Raw genomic sequence first — 17,172 nt, 5'->3', positions numbered from 1 at the left:
AAGACAGCATTCATTGTATTTATTTATTTCTATCATTCATCAGCTAATCATGTAAAACCACAAGCCAAAAGTGCTTCTTTTCAGGAGTGACCATGCATTATTATCTCGTAAATGGACTTGGTTAGACTCACAAATTGTAGATTTGAAAACAAAGGGAATATAACCCATGGTGACATGTTGAAAGAATGATGTTCACTTGCAACTAACAGCCTTAATCGTCTGCTCTGTATTGCTAAACTTACTAAACCCAGCTTCAGCCAGCACTCTATTATGCATTTATAGTAGGTCCTCAAACATCATCATCTTGTGTCTTTCATCATGTGGCAAGACCACTTATTATGATTATTATTATTATTTATTATTATTAACAGAAGCTTAAAATTATATCTCTTCATCAAGCTTTTTTGAATCAGCTAAAGTTATATTAATTAAGCAAATACCTTGGTATTTTTCCATCTATATTTTTAGTTCTCTGCAACCACATTCTTAGTCATCACATACTGAAATCTATTAACCTGGTCCTAACAAGAGCTATACATTTAATCCTTAACTTGAAATGGATAACCACACATTTCAGGTGAGCAGTATGCATGCTCTTCATATTGGCAACTTTTCAAACTTTTTTTTTTTGACTATGGAAAAAGAGTAGCTGTCTGGCAGGAATAATCTTACATTTAGATTGGTAGACTGGTAGTACGGTTCTGGTGGCGTGCAACATGTATGCTGCTCATGGTTTGATACATGCGTGTATGCCTGCTGCAGTATGTGCTTTCATAGCCCACATTCTATGGCTATTGTACTGATTTCCAAAGTTCTTTTCCAAAGACAATGTTTCAGAGATCTCCAGTGTTCATACTGCCACTCCAACAAAAGGATGAAGGGCCCTTATCTTCAGTTAGAGATATATGATTTTCTTCAAGCTGAGATTCTTTTAGAGATGGTAGTACTTTTAAAACGGTTTATAAAAAGCCTTGGATGAAGAGGGGACCCCACCCCAACAACCCATGCAGGGACTTTATACCTGTATCTCCTTTCTTATGTTACATGCCTCAGGGTTGCACAACCCTGAGGCAAAATATGCAGCTTCAGTTAAGTGGTCCCTGAAGAACTTTGGATCTACCCTTAACATAAGATGCAATGTTCTTTTTTGCCAGTATGTATAATTCAAGCAGAGAGGTTGTAAATTATAGACCTGTAATATACTTAATAGATCAGTCAGTACAAGGATGCAAATGTGCTTATGAGGAAAGATAAGATAAGTAATCAACAGAAGAAAAGACAAATTGTGAGAAACTGTGGACTGCTGTTGCCTGCCGCACAGCTTGCCTCTATAATTATGTAGGTTAGAGGAGACTAGCTGTAAAAACATGTAGTTTCTGCAAAGTTATAAATGTGAGAGCTAAGATAGGTACTGAAAGATTGCATTAAACTATAGCCTGCCCATGTCTGCTCTCTCTCCTGCCTTAAGATTAGCTGTGGATGTATATTCTTTAATAGTAAGTTACTTAAATCTATTTTTGGAATCAGCAGGGAGCTTATACAACTGCTTTATATCTTACACCCCTGAAACCCACTACCCAGGATTTTTGCTAATTTTGTTGTAGCATTTTATGGAAAAGAAATGTTACATTATCTGTCCCTCATACATTTCCATGACAATTTTCCAAAAGGGTTTCTCGCACCTATTACATGTAACCATTCCTCCTTAAAAACATAAAGCATTATTTTGAGTAGTTTATTGTGCGCACACTGTAACAAAGATAAGAACACTTCAGGTAGAGTAAAAGTAGTGTTGATATTTTCATTTAGAAAACAATTAATTTCTAGGTAACATAATCATTCAGAGGAGACATGCTGCAGAAAATAAATTTATATGTAGTAATGCAACATATGATGCTTTCCCTTCCTGTTTTTTTCTGTATGCATCAGCTAGCTGTGTAAGAAATCATGTAAAAAGATTCCATAAAACATAAAACCAGCTGAGAGGTACATGTTTGACAAAGAAGTTGATATACTGAGGACAGCAAGGTGTATTGTGTCTATAAAATTATTTCTGCAACAGACCTACTAAATACAGGTAAATATAAAAAATATCCCTAAAGCACAATGTTCTGCTATTAAAAAATCTGAAATCTAGTTATTTTTTCTTAGACATCAAGAACAGCTATCTCTTTATTTCATCCCACCTTAATTGTTGTCTCGGCAATGACCTTAGCAAGTGAGTTCTTTTATAATTAGACTGAGGAGGCAAACCTGCAGTGTGTTGCAGCAGTACAACATTATAGTGAAATCTGATCAGTCACGAACAGGCGAGAAAGCAGCCCACACAATCTAACACCATTTCTGCTAAATATACTAGAGGCCGTAGTATTGTCCTTTGTAATCAATGCAGTGCTTTAATTATGTGAAAAAAAGCATACTTCTTAAAGACATATCAACTTACGTTGTGTATTACACAAGTGAAATGACTGTCTGGGGTATAGGCAGGAACAAGTAAATATAACATGAGTAGTAAGAACTATGATAACACATGCAAGGTTATAATTTTCAACCACAGGAGCTTTTTAAAGGTGTATCCAAGCCATATTTTTGATGTCTAACAGAAGTATTACTGTAAGTCCTTGCCTTACCAACACTGTGATATAGGCAGTACTTGCCACCATTACCTGTCCTCAACAAAGAAGTGTTTACACACACACACACACACACACACACACACACACACACACACACACAAACACAAACACGCAGACACACACACACAACACATACGTGTTGTAAGTCCAAATTGCAAAAGCTGAAAGTCCAAACATTGTGACTTGTAAACATTAAATTTCTCAGAGTTCACGAACAACATGTAATTAGGAGACTTCATGCTTCTTTCTGAGAATATGTGTCACTTAGAGCACTTTATGTCAAGTGTGCTGAAATTACCATGTCCTTGATTTTTTGGCATAGGTTTTACAGGTATTGTTTCACTCTTCTGAAAGCATTGCATGCACAACTGCACTTTCAGCATATCAAATAAATGCTTTTGCTCATTACTACATCAAATTGTCCTTGTACTCATTTCTTTTAAGAATTATTTGCTTATATTTTTTTGCCATTTACTATATTTTATTTAGCAGTTTTACCTGTATTTCCTGTTTTTACTCTATCCTATAATGCTGCCTTTTGAAAACTTATATTTATCCCAGCAGCATTTTTTTTCTTTTTTACCTCTCTATATCTTCTTTATACCCCAATGCTTGCTGACCATCAAGCCTCCATTATCTCTGGTTTACAGAGACAAGAACCTGCTTTAGAAAATAAATTAATCACAGTATTGAGACAGATTCATCACTCAACTACTGCTCCTTCTGCAGAACAGACTTCTACTCCAGACTAAGCAATGCAACCTACTATCTTCCCTTGAAAAAGACTTAGACAACTGGATGGGTAATCACAAATTTACCCCTGGCATGACTGGCCTGTCACTTCTTGAAAAAGTGAGGTATGGCCTAAGGGTGGGTAATAGCAAAGTGTAATGACCACATGGCCCAGTTCTATGATTTCAGCGATTTCTATAATTCCCTATAAGGGCTAGACTAGCCAAGGTCCATTCATTCCTTACCAGTGGCAAGAGCAACACACACATCATTTTTTTCCACCAGATGTGAGTATATTGTGCAAGGTTATCGATAAGTCAGTCATGAGGGTATTTTTATTAATACAGCCCTAACATCTTTCCTTTAGTAGGAGCTCATATGAACACTAGGACCATGTATTCCCCAGTAAGTGAACATATACGGTCTCACATATACCCCTGCAAAGACTACCATCACCAGCTTTCATAGTCATGTTCCGGCTTCTCCTTATATTCTGGGATGCTTCTCGCATGGTCCTTTTACTCGAGGCCCAGTAAGACAAACCTAAAAATATGGGAGCCACCACATCTCTCCCTCTGGATGGGTGCACCAACAAAAAGTTTTACCAATCTTACCCCTTATCCCTAAAACATATAAAACATGAATATCACTTGTGTGGTAACAACAGCCAACAGCCATGTTAATGAAAAACATGTCTACCTTGCATTTTATTAGAAAGTATCGCTTATATCACAATTATCTCTAAAATATGTACACTCAAATGCTATTTTTCCTTGCTGCTTTGCAGTTGATTTGTATCTGGAATGCATAAAGCACCCCTCCCATATTTTGGTTAGCTGTAAAACGTGTATGTAGAGTGTTATTGCTTGAGTACAGTTAGAACCATCCAACTAATTAAATTCAGACACATATCAAATTGCTACCTATGAAATACAGTGAAATGTTATATAGATAAAATGTCTTGGTTCACGGATGTGGCATGCTTTTTCCTAATGGCAAAGCTTAGGAAATCAAAAACTCAGGCCAGGAGTGGGTAAATCCCTATAGAACTCCCATCCAAACCTTTTATTATAGCAATTATACTATTTGCAAAACTGTAAAAATGCTTCTTTTCTTTTTTCTCATTTTTTTAAACATGCACATACTGGGCATGCTCAATTCTTCCATTCACATGCTTTGTTAACTGAGCTATTTAGAAGTAGGAAAAGAGATGGAAATTAGTTTTTAATAAAAGTGCTATAAAACATTCAAGTTGATTGAATGTTGATGGTTACACCATTTGCCTAAGTATACATGAGTTTACCTAAGTTTCTCTGATTTTATACAATGTGGTGGTGGGTGTTCTGGGGGGGTGTACGATAGCTTGCTATACACTTTACTCAGGTCTACTGTTTTATCCATGCAAGTGTATCTCAAATTCGTAAAGCCTGTACATGCATGTGAGTTACACCAGCACAATGGAATACAGAATTGTCACATTTATATGCATGTTAAACATAACTGCAGTGTATTTTAAAGACTTTTCTAGCTAATGTATTGAAAGTACATAGTCAAAAAGTAAGCATTTTATGTCACCGGTACATGTTTTAACATTGTGCAGTATTCTGTTTAAATAATTTTATTTTAAGATCGCTAAGATGGTTTAATATTTTAATCTGCTTAACAAAGAAAGGAAAATTGTGTCTTTTCCTTGCTAATTAAATGTTAAAGTAATAACATTAGACAGCTTTAAAAATGCTTTTATAATAATTTAGATTGCTCACTGAATGTAGAAATTGTAATGTTGCCATTATTTAAAGTAAGTTGAAAAAGCTGATTAGAAATGGCTCACTGATGTTTTATGAATGATTATACAGGCTGAAGACCACATGGCTGAGGTCTGTGTAGTTTTGTTCTTGAGACTGGCCAAGATTCTCAGGTCATTCACCCTTTTTGACAGTTTCATTTGTTTCACTGGGTCCATATCCAAAAATGTATAATAAGCAATATAAGCAGGTACCCTACAGGCAGGTCACAAATCTCAAAAAAATATTACTGCACTGTCTTGTGTTTCTCTGAACATGGTGTTGTCTTCTGTCTGAATTTTTACGTAAGAATCTCAATACACATTCACACAAGGATATTGCAGAAACACATACACATGTGAACCTGCAACCAACATGCATGCACATTTAAGTAGCAGTCATTTAAAAGAAATGCACTTCAGTTTCAGCACCACAAGTGTTTATGATTACTAGAAATTAAAAACAAAACATTTCCTGCATATTTTTAAAGCACAGAGGCACTTCCACTGAATTATTATTGTTACATGAAAGCTATATCAGTAAGTTTATTTATTTAGTAGCTGAAAAGTTACGTAGGTGTTTAAAAAAAAGAAGTACTTATAGGAAAAATACATTCACTGCTGCCAGCCCCAGCCATACTGCATTCTTTAAAAGGCTGCTGCTTAGGGCAGAAAACACATGTAGCCAGAATTTCAGCAGTTTCTTTGGTTCCTTGGATTCCATTAGAATCAAATTACTTAAATCATAATACTGAACACCATTTCTAGTACTGGTCAGTAATTCAAGCTTTGATGCTATGAGAAAGAGTCCCTTTACAAGACCTTCTTGCAAACTTTTAGAGGCAAAGCTTTGGAGAACTTCTGGGAACCAGCCTAAGAAGAACAGCAGAGAGCCAAACATGAGCAACACAATGAGCTGTAAAGCCACAAACAACAGATGTGCACTCAACAAGAAAAATGTGATAATTTGCTGTTAGGTGTTCTTTGCTTGCTATAATAATGAGTTAATTTACAATCCACAATCAAGGTCCATGAATAGCTATATTATGGGGCATTTGCTTACATTCTTCCGTAATACAATTGGCCTGGGGGATGGGTGATATTTTAAAAAATCCTTTTAAGTGCTAAAGTGAAAAGAAAATGCACTGTGTGCATTGAACATAGCATAGTTTTATATCTCTGCTCCTCAGATATTTCTTTTATTATAACATAAATAGATAAAGTGAATAAATAATCAGAAGCAGAAAATATATGTTTCATTGCCAAATGTTTAGTTTATCACTCTGTAATTGATTAAGTGGATTCTTCTTTTACATTATAAGATACTAGTTTAGCGCAAGGATTTATTATACCATAAAGGCAACGGCATACTCCTATATATAAACTTTCTTTCAAACTCATTAAAAAGTTTATTTTATGTGTTTTATATATATATGCACTTTTCAGATTAAATGTTTATATTTTAAACTGTATATTTTAAATAACTGCCTATTTGCCCCATACTTCATACCATCTGTCTTCTGTCTTCAGTGGGACCACATATCAAATAACTGCAAGTAATATCTCATTAGAGTGTTGTGGACACTGAGCAAGGAAATGACTGATGTGTCTCTCCATAACAGTTATTGCCTTACATAGAGACAAGCAATGAAGACAAAACTGTTAGATTACAGTTGGATCCTGCAAAGTACTGAAGTAGTTAGGGTTGGTGGTCTATTCTTGATGCCAAATGAGTTGGGTCTATGTTCAGCCATTGAATGAAAAGTCAGCCAAACAGCTAAACATAGAACCATATGCATCGAATATTCACTTATTGAACGTTCATTTCAGTGAATGAGTTATCCCTACTGTAATGTAGTCTCAGAGATGGTATATAGAGTTAGGGGCTGTGGGAGGCAAAGTCCCCCACCTGGGTGGGTTTGAAATACTTTGTTGTGTGAAATGGAGAAGTGCTGGATAACTAGTTACTTTCCTCATCTCACTCATTCATTGAAATGAACATTTGGTAAGTGAACTTTCAGTGCTTGGGTTTTGATGTTTAGCCATTCGACTAAATTTTCATTCGATGGGTGAGCATAGACCAAAATGAGTTAACTGGTGAGGTGTCATTGAAGAATCTGTACTCATTCCTCTGCTTTACAACATCTGCTTCTCAAATGCCTAAATTGACACCTTAAATCTGTGGATCACAGGATCACTGCAAACCTAATACTGTTGCCAATTTCTCCTCAAACACTTTGATAGTTCAGCCTGAATTAGGAATCTAACACTTTTGGTGTAAAAAATGGGTTGTCACTCAATACAGTCAAATGTAGTGTAGTGATTTTTGGAAAGCAAATAGTTATTCCCAGCTGTTATGTTGGAAAGGGGCTATTTAAACAAGGCGCTGTTTTTAAAACCTCTGTACAGTTATAGATGTAAGCATCTCCTTTGATCAATAAGTTGCTACAGTAATAAAAAGGCCTTTGGTGTGGTTCATATGATACTCAGAAGTCTTTCTTGTTGCTTTAGCAATGTCACCCTGCACCTTTATATCTCAGTGATTTGAACACTTATTTATTACAATGCCACTATCTGTGTGTTCTTGACAAAATATATAGTTGGACTAAAGAGGGTACAGAGATTCATTAGTAAAAAGATTAATGAGCTTGGAATCCAGATAGACTAAAATAATCATCCCTATTCTTCATCCCCTCAAAGGTGCATTTTATCTTGCATTCTGCGACAAACAAGTTTTACCACTCAAGACTGTCTGAAATGAAAACATAAGAGGGCTAATAAATATGTAAATATAATTAATCTCAAAATCCTTTTTGACAACAGGTGTAGATGAAACAATTTTATCACCTGATGTTACCCTTACTTATAAAATAAACTCCCAGACCCATGAAAACACTGTCATTTCCTGTCCACCTTTAAAAAGGAATTATGTGGCTATATGCAAATTGTAGCATGGGTTACTATAAGCTTGGTAATAACCTGCAAAATTATGAATCAATGAACCAGCAAATGTCTAAGGTACCCATACTTTTTCAGTCATATCCCTTACATTTCCTGTCTTCTACAAACATAACATAGATAAATGGATAGAAAAAAACTGACCTGCTAAAACAGAGGATGCTGACACAAAGGAGATATTGGATGTGACTCCTTGTGGCAGTCAGTGCCTGAAACAAAGACAATCAGTTGTATTGCTATGATACAGATCACTAGAGAATAAAAGCAGGCCAGACTGTTTTAAATTATATATATTAGTGCATGCTTACAGACATGTATGTATTTTATTTAATACATTAACATTTATTTACCAGGATTGCCCCTCTGGGCATAAGTTGCCGTTTTTCAGTGGAGACACGGGGGAAAAAAGCTCCAAGTATAACACATGTGCAAAAGGTACAAACTGGAAGTAAGCAAAATTACTATGAATTGAAGTAATTTAGCAGACTGAATACAAATAGAGCACATAGTAAAACACAGAAAGTTTTAGAAAAGACAACAGCAGATGTCAAGAATGAAATCTAATACATGAGTGCAACAACAAAGAAAGTAGAAGGAAAGAAAAGGAAAACAAAAATGTGAGGCATGAAGAAGAAAGTATTTAGTTAACATATTGGTGGAACTGATAATTATACAGCAGTGTATAGGAGGGGACGTTTGAGAGAAAACACAAGGGAAATAGGTAGAGGTGTCAGTCAGCACAAAAAGGGGCTGGATCATACATCGGGCGTGGTCAAGCTTGGAATAGACAATTAGTAGGTAAGCTAATGATTGGAGGTTAACTAAGAATGAGAAAGATGTAGGCTTATTGTGTTGAAGAGTAACTGTATGGTGCCAATGTATGTTATGTGGATGAGTAGAGCAATATACAGAAATGATGTGGTGTGAGAGGAGATGAAAGAAGAGGGGAGAAAAAAGCAAGGTAGTGAGCCAGAAGATGTTAAAGGGGAATATAAAGGTATAATAAAAATAAGGGGGATGTGAGGAGAAAAGCAGGAAGAGGTAAGGAAAGGGGAGAGGAAAGTAATAGGTTTCAGGAGAAAGGAAGACGGAGACACAGGTTGTAAATATAATATGTCAGTACACTGTTCTTAGATAAGGTGAGGAATAACATAGCTTAGAATACACTATGTGGGTGGACTGTCATTTGTTTTGTCAAGATCTGGGTAAGAATGCAGTCACGTATTCATTAGATGTTGTTTTAATTGATACAGGAAAGATTTCACCTGAGGTAACTGTTTAAAAGCCAGGATGATGGAGTTCCAGATTTTACAGATGTAGGAGGAATAGAGTTGTCAGACGAGTTTTTTGATTTTCTTATTAGTAGTTTTTTTTTTTTGTATCTACTGAGTGAAGGAGACTTTTTGGTGAGTAAAGTTGAAAGACGTGAGTTAGTCTAGGACATTTGTCAGGTTATTGGCTACGGTTATGTGTGGTAAGTTGTTGAGATCGATCAGGTAGTGAGGCAGTACTGGACTGTCTAACTGTTTTAATTGTATATAACTGTGAGATGTGTATGCCATATTAGCAAAGTATTTTACTTTGTTGTAACATCACTTGAGCAAACTGATCTGAGTTGCCTGAAGATTAATGTTAAAGGGTGCTGTAAATGGTGCCAAATGTTTGATTTTTTGTTTTACTGCTTCTTTTACATGATAGTCAAATGTCAAGTTGTTATCAATTATTATACCTAGTAGCTTAGTGTGTTTTACTAACTCAGAGTTATGTTAGCTGTGAAGGTTAAAGTGAAGAGGAATTTCTGGGTAGAGAGCTTTTTTTTAAGTGAAAATGATTTGCTGATGTTTAGAATAAGTTGTCAACTGTATTCTGATGAAGGCTACACTGTGCATAGTCGAAAGCGCTTAATAAACTCATCATACAGAAAAATCAACCCTTTTTGAATTACATCCTGGATATTTTTGTTTTATAAGTTGGTTATTCTTTTTCTGGGATTTTTTGGACTTTGGTGATGTTTAGAATACGCTGTGAACTATATACATGTTTCAATAGAGGTAAAGGGGTCCTGGGGTAGATGATACAGTGTATTCATTTTTTTGCAACACAGATCAGAGCGGAGTCATCAGCTTATTAGATGTTTTTGCATGGTTGCTTGCTGAGTGGTGATTATCATTTTGGGGGGGGTCATGGTATAATTATAAATATGTTGAATAAGTAAGGGCCTAGAATAGAGCCCTGGGGACTCCCACTGCCATGGGAAGGAAAGAGGAGATGTTATTTTGCCATTTAGCACCCTGTCTGCAGGAGATGCAGCTGTCAAACCGAGTGAATGTGGCTACATCTACGCCTAGAGAAGGTAGTAGTGCTATGGTGGAAATAATGCTGTGATGGAGATAGCAGATTATTGTCTGAAATGAAGGAAATTAGTTGTACTTGAATACATTTCTCAAGAACTGCTGAAAGTGGAAAGAGGTTCATACATAGTTGCTATACATTCAGTCCGAGAGAGCATTGATGGGCCTAGCCCAAATTATCAAATGCTCCAAAGCACTGTCTGGTTAAGTGACTTACTCAAGTTCACATAGTCGGCTGGGAGAATCCAACACTGTACCTTAGAAAGCAGCTTGTTAATGGCTCATAATCTTAATACTCTGCACTAACTGCCAGACTAAAAGAATGACTACTGGTCTATAGTTGCTAAGATCTGTAGAAGTGTTGCCAGTATGAAAGGATAAAACATAAGCATAGCTTTCTTTAATTGATTGGTTAGTTAATAAAGAAACTGGGGTAACCAGAACATCTGCTGCAATTTTAATTTATTTTCCAAGTACGTTATTTCTTAATTTATTATTTATTTACTCATTTATTTCAGTTTGTTACCTTGTTAAGTGGCCTGATCAACCGACCCTTTTCAACCACAATGTGGGCACCATGGTGCGACACATACAGAAACTTATACATAAACTAAAGACTATAAAGATTTCCACATAGTGCAGTAATAAAGTAAATGCAATGTATTTGTATGTTATTTGCAATTATAAAGGCAAATTACATTATTTACAGTATGAGGAATTAAAGTAGACATTCAACCAGTGGTTATTTGGTAAAGTATATATTGAAAAGAAAGCTGTGACTACAGTATGAGCTACAAGGACTAGCTATTGCTATGGAAACAAGAACAGTGGATGGCCTTAAACAGTTGTTGTTTTAGTTTGTTTATAAATAATTGAAGTGTCTCTTGCCATCTCACATCTACAGGTAAACAATTTCAAACAGATGGGCATTCCCCAGAGACAGATCTTTATCAGTGTGGAGGTTTTAAAATGAGATCTGATGATGATAATGCTATCTTCTTGACTATCTATAATTGCGTAGCCAGGCTGCTTGATTTGTAATTTTGCATGTTTTGTTATATCTGTGGCAGCAGTGGTGGGTTTCAGTTTCAGATTATTTTTTTGTGGGTGTTGAGATGAGGTCCAGGGAAGTAGTGGTTAAGAGTAAAGTTGAGGGTTGACAAAGGTTGAGAGATTTAGGAGAGAAGTTAGAGGGGGATGAAACATGTATTAACTTCAGAAGCCAAATCATTTGATTGAGGGACAGTAGAGGGGTCAGATTGGGTGAGTTGGCTGAAGATCAAAAGAGGATAAACATTTGAAATGTTAGTGTAGAATAGTGTGTGTGTGTTGTACCTTTAAGAAGCATTTCAAGGTCAGCACTTGCATATAAATATCAAGCATGTGCTAGCTTCAGTGCCATTTTGAGAGTGCAGCCAGCGAGTGAGCATGGGTGAATGAGCGAGTGTAATAGCTAGTTTGTTTATAAGGTTATCTAAGTTAAAGTTATTAAGCCCCAATCCTGATGTGTTTGTACATAATAAAGCTGCTTAAAGAGAATCCACAAAGACTTGTCTATTTTATTCTGACTGGATGAGTGACATGATGTCAGAAGTGGGATTTCAAAGACTGCTTTTCAGAACTACGATGTGCAGAGATAACAGAAAAGGTAAACTAAGAGGAATGGGGAATGAACCAAAAGTAATGAAAACTTGAATTAATGATTCATTTTGTAAAAAAAGATAAAACAGAACATTACAGGGGCACAAACCACATTATTAAACAAGTGAGAGGCACAAAAAGTTTATTGATTAAACAAAATGTTTAAAGTTAAAATACTTGATAAAACAATTATCAGAAAAGCACATAAGGGATTTGGAATTATCTCAGAATTGCAAAACAAGCATATTTAAAGCAAAACAGGCATGCTTAGAGTAAAATAAGCACAAGAAAATTGCAATGGGCATGAAAAAAGATTAAACAAGCAAAACTAATATTATAAGGGCAACAAGGGCAGTAAGCATAAATAAAGCAAGGTGACTGCATGTTTTTGGCAATGTACTGTGTTTTGGCATAACTACTATTTCACATTGTATTCAGAGCATAACTAGAGTTATTTGAAGAATCTCAAACTGTGTAAAAGTGCTTACAATGTGTGTTTATTACTGTGCATTTATTCCAAAGAGATTATTTGTGTGCAAAGTGTTTGTAAAGTACAGTTAAAATACAGCCATTTTGAATCGTTTCTTGTGCTGGGTGTGTTTATTCACAAAGTGCCTCCATTGCAGAGTGTTTCTTGCACTATACAGAGTTGTTTAGCAAAGTACAGCCATTTTGGCAAAATTTCAGTGTGCTGTGTACTGTTTATTTGCAAAGTACAGTTACTTTGAAATATTTCTTACTTTGAGCTTCTTCTGCCCAGTTCATTCACACAGTGGAGTTATTTGAAATGTTTCGTACAATGATGATAAGTGACTTTTACAGTACAGTGATTTTAAGAGTATTACAGTGCCTGAGACACTTATTTTGCAAAATTCAGTTATTCAGAGGCTTGATGTGCTATTGGGCATAGTTATAAATACTGGCATAGAGTTCTGACATGTGTGTGTGTGTGTGTGTGTGTGTGTGTGTGTGTGTGTGTGTGTGTGTGTGTGTGTGCACGTGTGTGTGTGTGTTCATGCAAACTTGCAGAAGCCTTTGCTGGTATGGCAGAAGGATTTCGAAAATCATCACCATTGGTGTTTGATCAGAATATTGCAGAGAACTGGAGAATATTTGAGCAAGAGTATGATATTTTTATATGAGCAGCTTATTCTGACAAAGATGCACACACCAGGGCATTCATTTTGCTAACCCTAGCTGGGTCAAAGGCCATTGAAAGAGACCGTTCATTTGTGAATGCACCAATAGTATTTGATGGAGAAGGTAAAAAACATCATATTGTTGTACAGGCAGAAACAAGGGAAGACCCCAGATGTTTGATGTGCAAGTTCAGGGAAATGTGTAAACACCAGACAAATATTACATTAGAGGCATTTGTTTTACACAAGAGATCAAAAACCAGGGAAACTTTTGCAGCTTATATAACAGACCTGAGAAACAAGGCTAAAATGTGTCGATTTGCTGACTTAAAAGATGAGTTGACAAAGGACAGGCTTGTGTTTGGTATTAATAGTGCTGCAGTGAGAAAGATTTTGCTTTGTGACAGTGATTTCACTCTGAGCAAAGCTATTGAGATTTGTTAAATCTAAGATGTTACAGAAAGACACACAAGTATACTTGCAAGTGATAAGAGCATTGTTTCTGCAGTCTCCAGAGCAAATGTAGTTAGCATGCGACAAGTGGCTAGTAGAAGTGGGCCAAAGCACATGGCACCTGCCACCCCTGCAGGCTCTCCAGGTAAAACCCATAGTTTTCCAGCAAGTTCTAAGAAAGGGACATGCTTTGTGCAGTACAAGGGTGAGTCAGCAAAACCCAAATCCAGCTTTATTGTTAACTGTCACAATTGTGGTGCCAATCATGAGTCTAAAAGAGAAAAATGCTTAGCATTTGGTTAGCAATGCCACAAGTGTAAAAAATGGAACCATTTTCAAAAGTTTTGCAAATCAGGTAAACCTCACACAATTATAAAAAAGGATCACTCAAAAAAGCAAGTTGATCATATAGGGAGCTGAAGTTATACTTTCTCCATAGATGGTCTATCAGTAATTGGTGAAAAGGTTGATGCAGTAAATTTATTGGCAAAGAATGAAGTGTTTTGTGGCTATCTGCCCCTCTGTTGAGCAGTGACACTGAGGTAACCATCCATTGGTCAAGATTTCTCTTGAACAAGGACATGGCCTTGTCAGCTATGGGGCATTGTACTCAATCATTGGTCTGGACTGAGCCCTGTGGTACACCACTTGTGACTGACAGGCTTTGAGTCTGCGGTAGGCTGTATGGACTGCCTTCCTCATCAATGGCTTTGGTGACTGTTTCTTGTACTGTCCAGATCAATGGTAAAGCCACTGAGCTTAAAGTAGATACTGGCTCATAGTGTAATGTTATGTCAGCAGCCACATTTGCTAAGGTGAGAACCGGTAAGCAACTCAATGTGGCTAGTTGTGCAAAACCCGTTGCTTATGGAGGTGAAGAAATTCAAACCAAAGGCTCAGTAGTGCGTTCATGTAATTTGGCTAGGAACTGTTGCAGCTTGTTATTCTATGTAGTCTGAAGACCTGTGCAGTCATTATTGGGTCCCAGAAATAGTCTGAAAATTAATTTGCTTTCTTTTACCAAAGAAGCTCATCATATAAGCACATACCGAAGCTATTTTCTCAGAGTATGCTGATATTTTTTATGTTGAGTATGGCGAACTTCCAGTTGTGTATTCTATGAAGTTAGACCCAGAGGTCAGTCCAGTGGTCAAAACAGTAAGAAAAGTTCTGATAGTTATGCAGAATAAAGTTAAAGCTCAGTTGGATAAAATGGTGCAGCAAGGTATAATTTGTCCAGTTACAGAACCAACTGAATAGGTATCATCCATGGTAGCAGCCCACAAAAAAGGTTCAGACAAAATCAGAATATGCACTGAACCAAGAGATTTGAACAGATATTAAAGAGACTGCATCATTCAATACGCACAGTTGAGGAAGTCTTAGCCCTAATACCAAATGCCACAGTTTTTTCTGTCTAGGATGCAAAAAGTTCGTTTTGGCAAGTGATGCTTGATCGCAAATGCTCATTATTGACTACTTTCAGTACACCATTTGGCAGATATAGATTCCTCAGGATACCTTTTGGAATAAATTCTGCAAGTGAAGTCTTTCAGTGTGCAATAGAGCAATTTTTTTCAAGTTATCTATGTGCCATATTAGTAGATGATTTATTGGTTGGAGACAATGGTAAAGCAGAGCATGACAGAAATCTTAAGAAAGTTCTAGAGCACATGAAGTGAACTTAAAGCTCAATCCCCTGAAGTGCAAATTCAGACTACCAGAAGTTACATATGTAGGTCATTTATTTCTTAGCAGCCATTCTTGAGATGCCAGCACCAGATAATGTTCAGGCCGTACAACATTTTATTGACAGTCAACTATTTAGGCAAGCTTACACCAGACTTCAATGAGTTGACAGCAACTTTGAGAGAACTGATATGCAAAAATGTTATATGCTCTTAGATGGAACAGCATAGGTTCATACGTTGGTACTAGGCTATCAGGCTTAGGGCCTATACAAGCCTAGCCATAACAATTCCCTGGCTATTTATTTACACACTATTTACTTCCCTGGACCCCTGTCTGGCAGGGTGACTGACGTGATCCCCGGGGTGAATTTCCTTTCTCCCATCCAATCATCAAGGTTCCTTTTGAAAATGGCCAAAGAGGCGCTCTGCTTGACATGTATGGGCAGTCTATTCCAGAGTCTGTGGAGTCTCTGGGTCAAGAACCTATCCCTCCAGCATGTTTTGTTTATTGTGATGACAAGGTTTAGATCCCTGGAGCATGTGGCTCTGAGGGATTGGGATTTCTATAAGTGTAGCATGTCCAACAGCTCTGGATTTGACATGGCCTTGTATGTTAAGCAGAGATCGTCTCTGAGTAGACAATATGCAACAGAGTATAGCTGCAGTTTTTTAATGTGGTCAGTGTAGGGCATCTGCTTTAGGCCTGTGATTATTTTAGTGAGGCATTTCTGCAGCCTTTTCAGTTGTTGCAGATGTCTTGAGAGGTACATACCAAATGGGGCATTGCATTCTATAATGGGGTCTAATGAGGGATGAGTACAGTGGGACAATGACCTCCTTTTTCCTGGATGAAAATCCCTTAGTGATGAGGTGTGCCACACAGAAGGAATTCCTGACTGTTGTGGCGATGTGGTTATCAAAGGTGAGACCACTATCCACCTGTGTCCCTAAATCTCTTATCACACTTTTGGTGTTTAGTGAACTGCCAACTATGTGGTAATTCATGGTACATGTTTTTTTTCCCAAAGGGAATAACTATACATTTCTTGGCATTGAGCTTGAGCCCATGGCTCTGGCACCAAGCATCTGTTTCTGTAAGGCCCTTTTGTAGAGTATCCACATCATTTGGGGATTCAATAATGGCTCCCAGTTTGCAGTCATCTGTGAACTTTGTTAGCCAGAGTCCCTTAGTGTTAAACTGTACTTCAGAGAAGTAGATGCCAAACAAGAGCGGTCCCAGGACTGAACCTTGATGTACTCCACTTGTCACTTGTCTGGAGCTGGATTTGGAGTTGGCTACTTTTACAGTGTGGGTTGTGTCAGTAAGCCAATTGGCAACCCACCGAGTGATGTAGGGATTAATGCCCAGCTATTAAGTCTATCTATGATTCCAGAGTGGGGGATGGTGTTAAAGGCCTTGGCAAGGTCCAGATAGGCTGTGTGGACCACCTTACTCTCATCCACGGCTCTGGAGACTGATTTGAAGAAGTCAATCAGGTTCAGGAGACAAGATCGTCCCTTCACGAACCCAAACTGGGTGGGGTCCAGTGTTTGAAGGTTGCCAAAGTCTTTGTTTATAAGTTCCATGATAATACATTTCATGGCCTTGCAGATCAGGCTCATCAGACTGATGGGGCGGTAGTTCCTGGGATCCAAGCTGGATCCCCCCTTGTGGAGTGGAATAACTGTAGCTGTGCTCCACTCAGTGGGCATGACACCTGAGGTGAGGCTATGATTTAACATGACACTTAGGTATGGTGTCAGTTCATTTTGTAGTTCATGTAATAC

The sequence above is a fragment of the Protopterus annectens genome, chromosome 7.part0 (genome assembly GCF_019279795.1).
Source record: "Protopterus annectens isolate FY-2018-M chromosome 7.part0, PAN1.0, whole genome shotgun sequence".
Lineage (NCBI taxonomy): Eukaryota > Metazoa > Chordata > Ceratodontiformes > Protopteridae > Protopterus > Protopterus annectens.
The sequence above is the reverse complement of the archived record's forward strand: the minus strand, read 5'-3'. Positions refer to the sequence as shown.